This window comes from Chionomys nivalis, chromosome 2 (assembly GCF_950005125.1).
Source record: "Chionomys nivalis chromosome 2, mChiNiv1.1, whole genome shotgun sequence".
NCBI lineage: Eukaryota > Metazoa > Chordata > Mammalia > Rodentia > Cricetidae > Chionomys > Chionomys nivalis.
In genome coordinates, this window is record NC_080087.1 from 37,193,710 (window position 1) to 37,208,782 (window position 15,073).

General features: G+C 45.7%; 1 protein-coding gene across 11 annotated transcripts in view; it reads right to left on the bottom strand.

The window, feature by feature from the left end:
• L3mbtl3 (L3MBTL histone methyl-lysine binding protein 3) overlaps positions 1-6,123 on the bottom strand; it is a 107,987-nt gene extending 101,864 nt beyond the window's left edge. For 3 of the 11 annotated variants that reach the window (XM_057762351.1, XM_057762347.1, XM_057762342.1), the window contains exons 1-2: positions 3,974-4,335; positions 2,308-2,384 (exon numbers count right to left, since the gene is read on the bottom strand). The gene's annotated coding sequence lies outside the window, so the exon portion shown is untranslated. Of the gene's footprint in view, positions 1-2,307; positions 2,385-3,973; positions 4,336-5,585; positions 5,651-6,066 lie in introns of those variants that run through there. The other 8 variants (XM_057762349.1, XM_057762348.1, XM_057762353.1 and 5 more) reach the window with 6 other exon arrangements.
• Positions 6,124-15,073: the final 8,950 nt, after the last annotated feature.

Consider the following 15,073-nt stretch of genomic DNA (forward strand, 5'->3'; position numbering starts at 1 on the left):
AGCGACAGGGTCAAATGACCACCACACACTTGAACACCTCTTTACAGGTCTCAGAACTTCCTTCCTTTACGAGGGGGCGGGGGGAGGGGGCAATGATAACATTCCCATTTTCCAGAGGGGAAAATCCAGGGTGAAGGAGGCTCAGCAACTCATACAAGATGATATATTGGACTGCAGAGTTCAGCTTTCTGATTCCCATTGTAGCTTGCTATCCACAGCCACAGTGGCTCTTCAAATGAAGACTAATAATATTGTCTTCAACCCAGCACACAGGTACTACACTGACTACTCCTGCAAGCTGGGGTACTCCTCTCCCTGGAATTGTGCTCGTGTTTGCCCAGCCTGGTGACTGTTCCTGTCCACTGTCTCTGCAGGATCACCCACACATGCCCGAGGACTAGATCTATGAATTCTCTAACTGTACTAATTAAGTCAATGCACAGCAGAAAATGACAATAAACCACTGTATACCAATCACTTTTATTTTGGCCACTATTCAGTTTCTCTTGTAAGCCACACCTGACCCACAAGAGGGTAATTAACTCTGCTTGTAAAAAGAAGGCTTGGGCCAGTGAGATGGCTCAGTGAGTAAAGGCATCTCTGTCACTTGGGTCTGATAACCTGAGTTCAATGCCCAGAGCCCATATAAAGAGGGAAAGGAATAACCCCAATGATATCCTCTGACTGCCCCACATATGATATGATGCACCCCCACACACACAAAGAGAGAGAGGAATATTAATATTAATTATTATTAATTAAATAAAATTTAAAATAAAAGTTAAATTTCATGTCCTTTTGCTTCTGCCAAACAGGAATTAGCAAACTATGTTTTTAAAGATTTATTTGTTATGTATACAATGCTCTACTTGCAAGTATGCTTGCACACCAGAAGAGGGCACCAGATCTCATTACAGATGGTAATGAGCCACCTTGTGGTTGCTGGGAATTGAACTCAGGACCCCTGGAAGAGCAGCCAAAATTCTTAACCTCTGAGCCATCTCACCAGCCCAATTAGCAAATTCTTTAGAACTGAGACAGAGGAGGCAGAAAAGTCAGTGGGAAAGGAGAAAGAAAGATTAAAGAGAAGAAGTCAGATTATTCTAACCCAGCTGTGGTTTCCCCCATCAAATGGTTCGGATTCTAAAGGTAGGTCCTGGATTATTTATTGGGGTTAAGCCAGCACCTTCCAAGATAAGCTAAGAGATCTTATTAGACAGAATCTCAACAAAACTATATATCCCCATAGAAATGTTTTAAACTCACAAGTCTATGCTATACCCCTAAGACATGGTATCTGGCAGAAGTAAGGCCTTCTTGGATTTAATCCATAGGAAACACTTAAATGTTAATTACATGTTAATTAATTAACTCTCCCCTACACTGCCATAAATTTTAGCTACAAAATTGTAGCTCAGACCCCAAACACATTTAAAGTTCCCGTTTCTTTCCTACTACTGTATATTTGTTTATTCTTATTTTTTTTCCTATTGTATATTTATAAAGGTAACCATTCACACCGCTTTGTTCTGGTTTTCTCACTTTCTTAATTCAAAAGGAAGAAATTGCTTTCAGTAGAAAGGAGGGCACTGCAATGTTAATTAAGAATCCAACAACAGCCTGGCCTTGTTGGCAGAGGCCTTTAATCACAGCATTCAGACCGAGGCAGGCCGATCTCTGTGAGACGCCAGCCTGGTCAACAGGGAAGGTTCCAGAACAGCCAGGGCTACACAAAGAAACCCTGACTCGAAACACACCCTCCCACTCACCCTCCCCCCACACACACAAGAAAAAAAGAAAATAATCCAGTAAACGGGGTTGGGGGAGAGAGCTCACAAAAGAAACACCCACAAAAACATGAAGAGGAAGACATGAGTTCAGATCCTGAGCACTCCCACAAAAACACCCTCAACTGTAACTTGATCACTTAGGGAGGGTGGCAACCTAAAGAGCTCTGTAGCTCATTGGCTAGACAATCTAGCCAATCAGTGAGCCAGATTCAGAGACAGCGATCAGGTTTCAGGAAGGAAAAAAAAAGTGGTGAGCAATGCAGGAAGGCAGGTAACAACTCCAGTTGATCTCCTCAAGCACCCACACCAAACACACACACCCCAGCACAAATCTCATTTTCCCTCATCTTTAAAGGACTCTGGGTGTCTACTTGTTCATAGGTTCAAAGAACTTCCCAGAAACTTAGGGTTTTTTTTCCCTACTAAACCTGACACACACTCTCCTTAATTTGCATATGCAGTGTTCAGCATTCCTAGTATAAAAGAAAAGAAATTGGTCGCAACACGTGACTCTTACCTCAAGGCGGTGGTGAATAGCAGAACCGTCTGACGGCCTTCCCAACTGCTGTGCACCCCAAGACTTCTCCTAAGGATCTACCATTGATTTTAAAAGAGGAAAAGAAAGAAATAAAATAAAAAAAAAAAAAATCAAAGCCCTCTCCTTAAGCCTTCACATCTATAATCTCCAATTCAAACTCAACATGCATAGTTTCAGACGACATCTCTCTGTGTATTAGAATAAAGTCAGCCAGTTCCACATGAGGCAAAATTAATTTTAATCATTCACATCATCCCCATATTCTAAATTCACACAACAAAATTCCTCATTGTAAACAAGAGTAGTGCTACCTAAGCACTAGGGACTTAGGCAGGAAGAGAAAGGTTCAACACCAGCCTGGGCTATATAGGTGAGCCCATCGTATATATGATGACAAGCGGCAGTTACAAGGCTGGTTTAACACAATCTTCATTTCTCTGGTTTTCACCTTTAAAATTCAAGATCCTTTACAGTATACACACTGGGAAATAGGTATGCAACTCATTTAAATATATATCATAAATTATACAAAGTATCCCCGTAATAACTTTTTACTTTGTGAATCAAAATTATATTCTTACAACGAGAATATTTATTTTATAAGTATATATGTAGGTTAGTGAATAACTTTTTAACCTGAAATTACATGGACCAGAGAACAAAATGACAGGCTCGTAGAAAAAAACAAATTTAAAAAGTTTTTTTTCACTTTTTGCACAGTTTTAAGCACGTTTTATTTTGATTTCTCCTTAACGTTCCAAATTAAGCTACCTGTCGTGACTCCTTAGAGTGGAGGAAAACGGTGAATGTTAAAACAAATTTCCTTATCTACGGTATGCCGATCTCAAATCTCAGAATAAAAGGATTTATTTTTTAATGTAAGCAAGAAAGAGCGGAAATCACAGGTCCCGAAAACTCCCACTTCATTGTTGTCTGATTTACAAACTTTCTATTTCTGATCAGCACCGTTCCCACATCTAGCTGCTAACTCGGGTCCTCTAATTACTTCCACGTCTAAACGGACTGCGTAGCTACAAGTAAAGGCCAAACTTTGCTCTCTGCCTCTCGAACTTAGGATGAGTGTAACCACTAGAGGTCCCCCTCGGCCAGTTTTGCAGGATCGCTATTTTGCTACACTTGAAACTTTCCGGAGAAATGCTCTCTACTCGAGTCAGTGTTTTTCTAAAAACTTGCGCAAAAATCCACGCGACCGAGGTAGCCAGCACAAAGCCTCCAGGGCTCCCCACACCAATAAAGACATCACAACCAACCATCTACGAAAACCGAAATAAAAATTCAACACACACAAACACACACACACACGGGTTTTTATTTCTCGTCTCAGTTTCCTTTAACTTAGAACAATTTTTTAAAATCTATTTTTGTTCCTGGGCACTTTGGGTGATCTCAAATGCATGTTTCTGGCGGTGGCCCCGAGATGGCAAAGGAGCGGGCCAAGGGATGCAGAAGGCGGGGGGAAGGGCCGTGCAAACGGCGCCTGAGGAAGTTGCATAAGGAAAGAGACTCCGTTTTTCGCCCCCCCCCCCCAAAAAAAAGAGAGAAAAAAAATCAACGGGGAAAAAGGAGGAAAAGGAAGCTGGGCGGTGGCTGCAGGACAGAGAAGGGAAACCAAAGCGACGTTTACCTTCGTGTCCCCGTGGAAGGGTGGGGCAAGAGCCTTGACCCACGCGACCCGGCAGTGCGGCTCGATCTCCCACCCCGGCTATCACGGAGCGCGGACGGACAGACAGACACCTCTGCCTCGCGCGGGCCGGGCGCGGAACAAGCCGCCCAGCCGGTCAACTTTCTCTCACGGTCGCGCGGTGGGCCGCGATCGGGGGTTCGGATCCCACAACCCCCCCCTTTTTTTTTTTTTTGTCTTTTGGGTTTTTTTTTTTCTCTCCACCCTCAGGAGGCTATTAAAGTTTTCCCTCTGCCAGCGCGCCCCTCGGCCCGCCGCTCTCTCAAGTTTGCCTCCTCCTCCGGTCGGCGGCTGGCGGGGCGCGCGGCGGATGCCTCCGCTCCTGCGCTTCCCGATCCCCACCCCCGCCGGCCTCTACTTCCCCCGCCCCGCCGCCACCGCCGCCCCGCCGGGCCCAGGACGCGAGCGGGGACCAGACAGCAGCCCATGAGCGCAGAAGGGCGGGCGGGCGGGCGCACGCACGCGGCGCGAGGCGGACCCGGCTCGGCGGCCTCGGCCACCGCGGGCGACCGTAAACAAGTTGCAGGCAGCGCGGCCCCCCGCGGCAGCCCCGCCGCCTCGCCTCTCCCACACGCCCGCCCGCCCGCCCTCCCGCACCGGCGGCGCTGCACCGACAAGAACGCGGCCGCGACGGCGCGGGTGCCCGGCCCGCGCCCTCCTCCCCGCGGGGACGCCAATGCCGGGCCCGCGCCGCCGGCCGCGCTCCCTTAAAAAGCACTTTCCTGTCTCGGGCAGGGAAAAAAAAAAATCCAGCGGAGGCTTTATTTCTTTTTTTTTTTTTTTTTTCCGTGCAACTTTCCCAAAATGGCGGAAATTGGAGGCGATCTCTAGGAAATTCTCCCACAGTCGGCGGCGGCGAGCGGGGGAGGTGGCGAGCGGGGAGAGCACACGCAAACTCTCGGCCGCCGGCCCCGCCGCGGCTCGGGTGTGCGTGCGTGTGAGGGTGCGTGTGCGCGGTGCGAGTCGCGGAGGCCTCTCGGCGCGCGCTCACACTCAACACACACACATCGACACACACACACCAACACATACACACACACACACACACACCACACACACACACACGGCCGCGCCGGCGAGACGCGCCTCTGCCACATTCAACCAGTCCGTTCTCCGCAGCCGAGCCGGGAAGCAAAGTGGCCCGGCCTCTTTTCCCACTGCCTCGGTCTCCCGTACTTGGACTTCTCGCGCTCGCTCGCTCGCTCGCTCTCCCGGTGCGCGCCCGGCACAAAGGCCACACGGGCGGATGGGGCCGCAGGGGCGGCGCGCCGGGGCTCGCGTCCTCCCGCCGCCGCCGCACCGAGTAGCCACCGCGATCGTCCCCACGGTCCCCTCCCGAAGCCAGCGCCCCCTGCCCCGGGCCGACCGCGCTCGGCGCCCCCCGGGGAGGCTGCGGCTCCGCCGCGGTGTCCCCCCCCCCACACACACACCCAGCGCCGCCCCGGACACGCAGCCCCGCGGCGCCGCACTCCCCCCCACCGCCGCCACCCCGCGCCCGGTGTCAAAAAAGCGACCAAAGTGACAAGCTCGGGGGGGCGCGGGGGAGGGGGCCTACACGCATCCCGCCGCCTGCGCGCCGGCGACGGCCCGACGCGGCCGCCTCGGCCCGCTCCCTTCCGCACGGCCCCCCACACCCTTCCCCGTGTGCGCGCAAAAGGAGGAAAAAATACAAGTCTCTCCTCCCCCCATTTTTTCCTTTCTCTTTTCTCTCTCTTTTGTTCCTCTTTCGCACTCGCACTCACTACTTCAGAGTGAGATGCCCACAGACTCCCCCACCAGCCGCTTCCGAGTCACTTGCCCACTTTTTTTCCCCGGGATTAAGTTTTCTCCTCTTTCCCAGAGGCGCAGAGAAGTGGGGGAGAAACCCCTTCTCTCCTTCCCCTCCCCTGATCGCTTTCCCAAGACGAGGGTGCGCTTCCTTCCCTCTCTAGCTCTCGGAACTTTCATCCTCACCCAGAAAAAAAATCAATGAATGGCTTTGGCACGGGCCGAGCTGCGGATTAATTAGAGATTAGATCCGATCAGCCGCTTCTTACCCCCAAATTTTCTCTTTTTTTTTTCTCCGTCTCACGAGTAGTCCTGACAAATGGTCCAGGGCTGCGGGCGCAGTGCGCATGTGCGCGTAGAGTCAGGGCTGGGGAGAGGGGAAACTGCGCTGGTGCCGGTGCCGCCGCCGCCGCCGCCGCTGCCGCCGCCGCCGCCGCCGGGGAGGCTCGCGCTGGCTTCCCTGTTACTGCTGCTGCGCCTTCGCCGCTGGAAAGCAGCAATTGAGCGGCTCGGCCGAGGCGGCCGCCCGCAAACATTGGTTCAGGTGCATCCTTTCGCGATCCTTGGCGCTGCTGCTTCCGAGCTGGGTCGGAGAACGGCCCGAACAAATGGGAAAGCCTGAGAAGGTTATAGATTTCTTTGTCTGCTTTTGCACTTTACTTTTTTTCCTAAGGCAATTCTCAGAGCAGCGAATCCACCATGTGCTGACTAAATGTGTGCGTTCAGCCATTAAAGAGTGGGCCCTGGTCTCATCCTAATTGCTACCCAGGGGCTGAATACATGCCACAGGTCAAGAAAAATACGAAATAAAGTTCTAAGCTTGCAACGGAGTTTAATTTGCCCTTTTCGAGACTGGAAGAATGCATAATCAAGTCTGAAACTTGCGCGTTCGTTCCGCATCCTAAATGAGATTTCTATTGACAGCTTCAGGGGTCAGGCCTCTGTTCTAAGGGACACTGGGAGTTCTACCTCAACTTAGAAATCCCTGGTAAAGTGCCTAGGCAATAAGACGGGACCGCCCGCTTAATGTTCTCAGGCAAGATGGCTGAGCTCTCCTAAATAGCAAACCCTGCCTTTGTCAGCGCGTCAAATCTGGATCCAGCTAGTATTGTATTTCGATATTGGCAGTTTTCTGCTTACGGACTGCAAGCTGGCTTTGGGGCAGTTTACGGTTCCCCTTTTCTCCGAGGTTCGGGGGCAGACAAAACAATTCGAAGTCATTAAAGTTGCAATACATATGTAGATGCCAACAGGAGAGTTTCCTGGGAGGGGAAAGGGGGAAAATGCAGCAACGTGTGATTTCGGAGACTGTGAGGCAAGCCTAGCACTTCTCTGAGGGGAAAGGGGAAGCAGTGGGGAAGTAAAGGAAAGCTCCGCCCCCAGCGTGTACTGTTTGCTTTGCATCTAATGATGGGTACAGGGGCCTTTCTCTGCTATTGTTACCCGAGGCCTAGAACTTAAATATATCACAGATGGAAATTCCATATTAAAAAGCCTTCCCCTAAAAAGTAAGATTATTCTTGATTGAATTTTTTTTCACTGAAGGAATGTTCCTTGAACTAGCTTCAGAAAATAAACTCTTAAATTCTTTCCTCAGGCCCGTGAAATTGCCCTAGAGAAACAGATCACCACCCATTTCTTCTGGTACTGTAGAGACCAGCTCTCCACCTCCCAAATCGAGGTACATGGCTTGACATGTGCTTTGGGACACAGGTGCTAACTAACCCTGCAGAGTTTAAATGGGTTTGTAAAAGAAGCTTCATGTGTTGCGCACACTGTCGCTGGTTCAGGCGTGTACAACAGGGACCGTCTGGTTAGTGAGAGCTATTGATTACCTCAGACCACCACCTGAGGACTGATTTTACTCGTTATGTTCAACCTGCTGTAAGGACAGCTTCATTAGCAGACAGGAATTTCAACTTCTCCCCTTTTCTTCCCAACTCTTGAATAACCAAGTGAAATGGCCAAAGGCAGACTACAAGAGAAAGAAAGGCCGGGAGTTTTGTGGTAACCTAAGACCTTGCCCTCAAGAAAATCAAAATTAATTTCCAATTCCTCTTTCTAAAACTCCATCCATCTTAAAGTCATTCTCTAAAAAAAAAAAAAAAAAAAAAAAAAAAAAAAAAATTAGGTGATATTTCTATTTCGTGTGTGTATGTGTGTTCATAGGCATTTATTCAATGGTCTTTTTTTTTCAACTAGGTTTTTGGGTTTGGTTTGGTTTTGGTTTAAAGTCTTCTACTGCAACCCAGATTGGCCTAGATTCACAGCAGTTATTTAACTCGGCTTCCTAAGGGCTGGGTTTGTAGATGTTTGCTGCCATGACTGCCTACCCTTCCTCCAAGGTGCCTCAGATGAAAAGATGCCCCAAAGTAACATTATATGCAACTTTGTTAAGTAATAAACCATGGTAGCAGGAACAATGGAGGTGTACCCTAAGCAATAAGGAACGTTGTACATACAGGATGTATGATGGCCCATTATCTTAGAAGGAGTCTATGAAGGGCAACCAATCAAAGAAGCCTATTACAGTCAAGGGTTAGAGAGTATGCCTTATATGGAAACCTGCCCTGGTGAGGGTTGGCTAACAGAAATGGGGATGGCTTGAAGTTGTTTACAATACATTGTATCTCTGCTCTCAAAGTCACTGTGGAAACTTTGTCTCAAGTTGTTACAGCCCTACATAGTGGAGATACTGAAGATATTGAAGATCTGTCAGAATAAGGACTTTAAAATCTGTCCTCCCCCTACTTATTCCCCCCAAAAAACCTGGAACGACACCATCACAGACAAGCAGAAATGCCATTAGAACCTAGATATCAGTTTTATTCTTCATGTAAATTGGTACCGTCATCAGTACATTGGACCATTTTTCCCCAGAAAAGCAATATGTTAATAGAAGTTTCTTTGCCCTGCCTTCCGCCCTCCACTAATCATTCACTGGCCAATTGGCAAATACTTTTTGCTTCTGGCCAACATCGCTTAATCTCCTGCTCTACCTCTTGTTTATCTGACTCTGCCTCATCCCAGAACATGAAAGTACCAAACTCATTTTTCAGATGTAGGCCTATCACTCCCCTGATGTCCAAAACAAGGGGATAACCTCAGTCTCTTATTTTTCTATGTGTTTTAAATAACAAATATCCATTCATACTCCCTACACACACATACAATGTCCATGCCTAGATATGCTGAAGCCAAAGTAATTTTCTATGGAAAATATTTTAACCAAATTATGGCGCTCACTCTTCAACAACATCTTGAGGCTTCTCAAGAGTTCCCAAGTGGCAGTCATTCAAAACCTGTAACGGCCAGTGCACAACCTTCAAGTTAGAAACTTTCACTTCCTGTCCCGAACACTAAGCAGGTCCTGCCCTTTAGGACACAGGCCTGTGATGGATGGCCTCCTCCATGAGCCAGTGCCCCCACCCTTAGTTTAAAGATGCCCAAGAATGAATGAAGTCTAGGAGGTCTGCGTACTCCCACAGGAGCCACCCCCATTAGGACCCACTGAGCAGGCCCATTCACATCTTGGGGCCTCCATTCTCTCCTTAGTTTAACAGTGCAAACAGGCTGACTGATTTCTCTTTAAAAACCCATGTGCCTCTGCCCCTCCTAATGTAACAGGCGCTGGCCACATTTTAGTACAAATGATGTAGAACTCAGGAAGTAATCTGAGTCAGGAGTGAAGGGTCATCCACCTTCCAGGTAGCAGAATGTTGTCAATGGAGAGCTCGCTCCCTGGGCTTAAGCTTGTACTAATGAGATAGAGGGCACAGATTCCATTTCCCTAAGGCCGGTTAGATTTGATCGGCTTTATAGTCGGAGACTGCTTAACTCAGAACCTCCGGTTGCAATGTGTGTGATTGGCCATCAGTCTTATGGTAAAGATGACTATTTCGAGAAAAACTGTTTCAGTGAACAATACTAAAAATTGTGCATTTTACTGAATTGTCTTGTTTTTTAAATAAGCATTGAGTGATCAGGTGATTGCTGTGTTTTGTTTGCCTAGGAAATTGTGTACTCCATGTTATTCCAAGGATGTAAATTTGGTTTCACCCACATTCTTATTATTGATCCTTTTTTTTTTTTTTTTTTTTTTTTTGGTTTTTCGAGACAGGGTTTCTCCATAGCTTTGGGGCCTGTTCTGGAACTAGCTTTTGTAGACCAGGCTGGTCTCAAACTCACAGAGATCCACCTGCCTCTGCCTCCTAAGTGCTGGGATTAAAGGCATGCGCCACCACCCAGCCTATTATTGATACTTTTAAGAGCTCAGTTAGAGCTTCTTCTGAATTAGGACTTCTTAAACTTTTCCTACTTGTAGCTTATCTTTGCTCCAATTTTTATAGGAATTTGGATCTATGAGTATATAAAATAGGTACATAAATCAAGCGCTTATTTATAATAAATTAAGAAGAATTATGTTTTAAAACAATTCTTTGATATTATAGCCATACCATTTATAAAGATAAAAGCAAATTTGCATACTAATGTAATGAATAGGTTTGTTTATCGATCAGAACATCAAGAATTAAATCTCATCTGAATATTTAATATTGCAGGATGTAGAGCATCTTCATGACTTTCCAGAGTTTATTGACATTTAAATTTTATAAGCATCAATGCTGAGAATGCAATTCACACAAATATGTACTACAAAATGGCAGAAATGTGTTTAAGGCCATTTCAGAGATTCTTGAAAATGTTTTCCTAATTCTAAGTAAAAATTCATTTGATAATGTATTTTATGAAACTCAAGTGGTAATTTTAAAAATTATACATTTAAACAAAAATATAATACAAAGATATACTAATTTGATATTTATGTGCTGAGGGACAATAGTAAGATATGAAAACTTTTTGTTTTCTCTAATTATAACTTTGTGCTTATTTAAGAACAAAACGCTTTGTATGTACAACCCAAACCCTGTAGGTCACAGCCTGCAACAGCATCAAATCTAAGCCTTGGTGTTTTAGTGACCTTTTCTGACATTCCATGGTGCAGCTGTGCACTCGTAGCAATGTGCACTTGCTATATGTTAGAACCAAGGCTGCAGTAAAGTCCCGAAACCTCATGGGCAGGCATTTCCAGATATGGCTTAGATGTATGCCCTGAATGTTTGATTTTGAATTAATCTCTGGTTGTTAGATGATCAAGAACCGTCTGCCGTTGGCAATCGTTTGGTGTACATGACCTCCTCATTCAGGAGTAACCCAAAGTGGAGATGCAATCCGCATCTTGAGAGGAGTTCTACATAACACTAAAGGACTCTTGCAAGTACTTTAATTTCAATTCTGATTCTCATTCTTGTGACACGTCTGTATACGTTATTAGCACAAAGCTTGTGATAGTGAAATATAATTGATAATTTCAAGAACGTGCTAGATGTTCCCAGCACTTGGGTCACACCGAGGCATGAGGATCGAGAGATCAATTAGGATCCATCTGGACTGCATAGGAGACTGGCTGAAAACTAACAAGCCAAAGTCAAGTATCTTAGCGGTCGAGTTCTCTCGCCTGCCACACAAAGGATCCATCCGATCCCCAGCACTGCTAAAAATAAAAACACTGAATAAGTAAAACAGGAAAGAAAATTTAAAAAGGAGTTCTAAATTTCAAAGCCTCGGAACTGAGGAAAATTAATGAGAACAAACCAGATTTCAGAATATATCGGTAGCAGTTGTCCCCAATTATTCTCTTAGCAATTCACTCTCGAATCCCTTTGTTTTTACCCTGGCTTCCTGGCCACAGGTGGTTGCATCAGGAGTTAACAACTTTATGGAATAATCCAAGAAAAAGTCCTCAGTATTTAGTTGTAATTAAAATGGTAAAGACATTGCCCATGTTTATTATATTTATCAGCTATTAGAAAAAGATAATTATATATTGTATTGAAAATTTTAATTGGTCTTTAAAGTAAAAACTCGGAGTCAAACATTAGGGGGTGAAAGCTGAAAAATTAGGGAAGCAGAGCGGCCAACCACTAGTTCTTACCTCTATGAAATCCTCAGACTGAATGGGGTATCCTGTCTCTATAAGTACTCAGACTAAATCCCGAGAGCTCCTGTCTCCTCCCAATTTATATTCCTCTCTCTACCCAGTCATATCCCTTCCTGTCTCCACCTCCCTAGTGCTGCAATTAAAGGTGTGTGATTCCCAAGTGCTGGGATCAAAGATGTGAGCTCTGTTTCTCTTTTAGACTGATTCCATCTCATGTAGGGGTGGGGGAGGGGGGCTGAAACTCACAGAGATCCATATGCCTCTGCCTCCTGAGTGCTGGGATTAAAGGTGTGCGCCACCACTGCCTGACCTCCTCGGCCAGCTAGTGGCTTAGCTCTGCACTCTGATCTTCAGACAAGCTTTATTTGTAAGATTACAAACAAAATATCACTACAATATATATATATTCACAGATGCTATGCTTTGGATACAAAATGTCTCTGGAAGGCTGGTGTGTTGAAGACTTGGTCTCCAATGCAATTGCAGAGTAAGGGATTTGGGGAAGGGACTAGATCAGGAGGCTTCTCTTTGACCTGATCAGTGATTTAATCCTTCACTGGATTCATAGTTGAATGGACTATAGGTAGTGAAGGGAACCATGGAATACAGACTTGACTAGCATAAGCAGGTTAGTAGAAGATATCTTTAAAGGGCATATCTTGTACCTGGCTCTTCCCCTGCTCTGTTTCTGAGACCTGCCTATACTGAAGGGATCAGACTAATCTTCCACTACCCAGCTCTACTTGATCTCAGACTCAGAGCAATAATCTCAGCCCAGAAAAAAAAAAATACTGAACCCTCAGAAACTGTGAACCTGAACAAAGTCTTCTGGTCCAAATTGTTTTCTTGGGTATTTTTGTTACAAATAAAAAACAAGTTATACAGTTATTCTAATATGTTTATCAATGTGGGATGATTGAGTGAAGGTAACTCCATTACTTCAGACACTTTATTTACTCATGCTCTCCTCTGTCTAGCTGAAACAATGTATCCATTGGCCCACATCTGCACATTCTCAGATACTCCGCCCTCTGATGATCACCATTCTGCACAGCTTCCCTGTCAGGATTCTGCTAGAAGAACCTTTGATGGTTATCATTCTGGGCCGAGTGGATTTCACCTCTGGGTCATGATACTGTCTCAAATGAAATAAGCTCCCAGTTTTTTTGTTGTTTTTGTTTGTTTGTTTGTTTGTTGGTTTTTCAAGACAGGGTTTCTCTGTGGTTTTGGAGCCTGTCCTGGAACTAGCTCTTGTAGACCAGGCTGGTCTCGAACTCCCAGAGATCCGCCTGCCTCTGCCTCCCGAGTGCTGGGGTTAAAGGCGTGCGCCACCACCGCCCGGCAAGCTCCCAGTTTTTCAAGCTGAATTTTTCCTCTATGTGTTCATGTCAGCTTTTCGCTTATCGGTGGGTGGACACAAGTTGATTCCACGGGTCTACTATTATGAATAGTGCTACAATAAGCACAAGAGCGAGTGCAAAAATCTTCACACACCGTCTTCAACTCTTTGGGTATATACTGAGATGTAGTATGGGTAGAACCTGAATACTTGTAGTGTCAGTGGTTTTTAGCACCTCCATGCTCTTTTCTGTAATGACGTCACAGGGCAATATCCTCCTAGTGTGCTCCCTGTTCTGGCCCACACATCTCTTTCCCTTTTCCATAATGGTCTTCCTGACATGAGTGTGGTAACAGCCAATTTTGTCCCCCAAATGACGAATTGTTGAATATTTGTTTCATATCTGTTGGCTATTTGTATGTCTTTGTTTGAGACGTACTTCATCGGGCTTCTGTTTGTTCCTGTGGTGTGCCAATCATTCAGAAGTGAGAGCCCAGGAACAGGAGCCAAGACAAAGTCTTCGTAACTCCTAGTGTGTGTGCAGTAAAGGCTGATTAAGCAACCGAAAGAAATACTATGATGCATATTATCATACCACCCTCCCGGCTGTTCCTTTCTTACTGGTCACCAGGCCATAGATATCATGCCATAGGGGTATTCATGGGCAGGAGCTTCCTAAAAGTTGCATAAAAAGCACATAAACAGAGTGATGATGGAATCCGTAGGCCCTATTTCAAAGGAGCCTGCTGTTCAAAATCTAGTTATCTTTATTTAGCATTTGTATCACGCTTTACACTCTCTGTCCTGTTCACATTTTAAACTAAATATTTGTTTAAAGCATTCCCACGTTATCTTTCATAAGAGAGGTAACTGAGGCAAGGTTCCAGTAGCTAATACCTATATTTGGTATTACAAAATGCTGACTTTATCACATAACTGCAGTAAATCTTTCTCTCTTTCATTGTGTGTGTGTGTGTGTGTATTTGCGTCCGTGTGTGTAACACTATACTGTGTAGAAGGCTGAATGGGATGTCACTGTGGAAGAAGTAATCTGCGACTTTCCATTATATTACCTGTCTTGCACTTGGTTCTATTTCAGAAGTTGGAAACAATAGGAAGGTTTTATGCTGAGGGTTTTCAACCGGCTTAACATCTTCAAAGAATGTAATTTTGAAATTTCGTATTAGACTGTTTCACCATAGCTCAGTAATTTCTCAATATTTTCCCATGACAAGCTGTTCAGGAAAGTAGTTCTTAGGGCTTGGGGGATGGCTGAGTGGATGAAGCTTGAGAACGTGAGCTCTATCCCCAACAAACATGTAAAAAGCTGGGCGTGGTGGTGCATGCTTGCAAGTCCAGCACTGGGGAGGCACAGACAAGCAGGTCTCAGGGGCTTGCTGGCCAGACAGCCAGCATAGACTGATTGCGGAGTCTAAGACGAGGGAGACCCTGTCACAGCCACAGGAAAGATCAAGGTGGATAGTACCTGGGAAAGAGAGGAGGCCGAGGCTTTTCCTTTATTTTTCTACATGTCTTCACACACATGTACTCCCAAACAAGTGATTATACCTACACACATTACCTCCCCCCAACACATACACAAGGTAGCTCTTTCTAGTGTTTTTATGCAGGAATGGGGGAGTTAGCTATAAATAAGCCCCTGGAATCTGTTAGTAGTAAAAATTAAAATTGATAAAACTCAGCCTTTCACTGATGAAATCAGCAAAGACTGGTGTAGTGTAAGGTTCTGTACACACCCTCAGGGCATTTGGGAAATACCCAAGCCTGCTCATAGACAACTCTAGAGTTTCAGGAAGTAGATGCCCATTGCTCTGAAAGAGATACTGGCTTTTGCTCACTGTCCTTAGATATTGAAATGTTATTAATGCAGAGGAGCTGTCAGGAAAGCTGGGAGACTTACCCAGTGGCCCTAGCA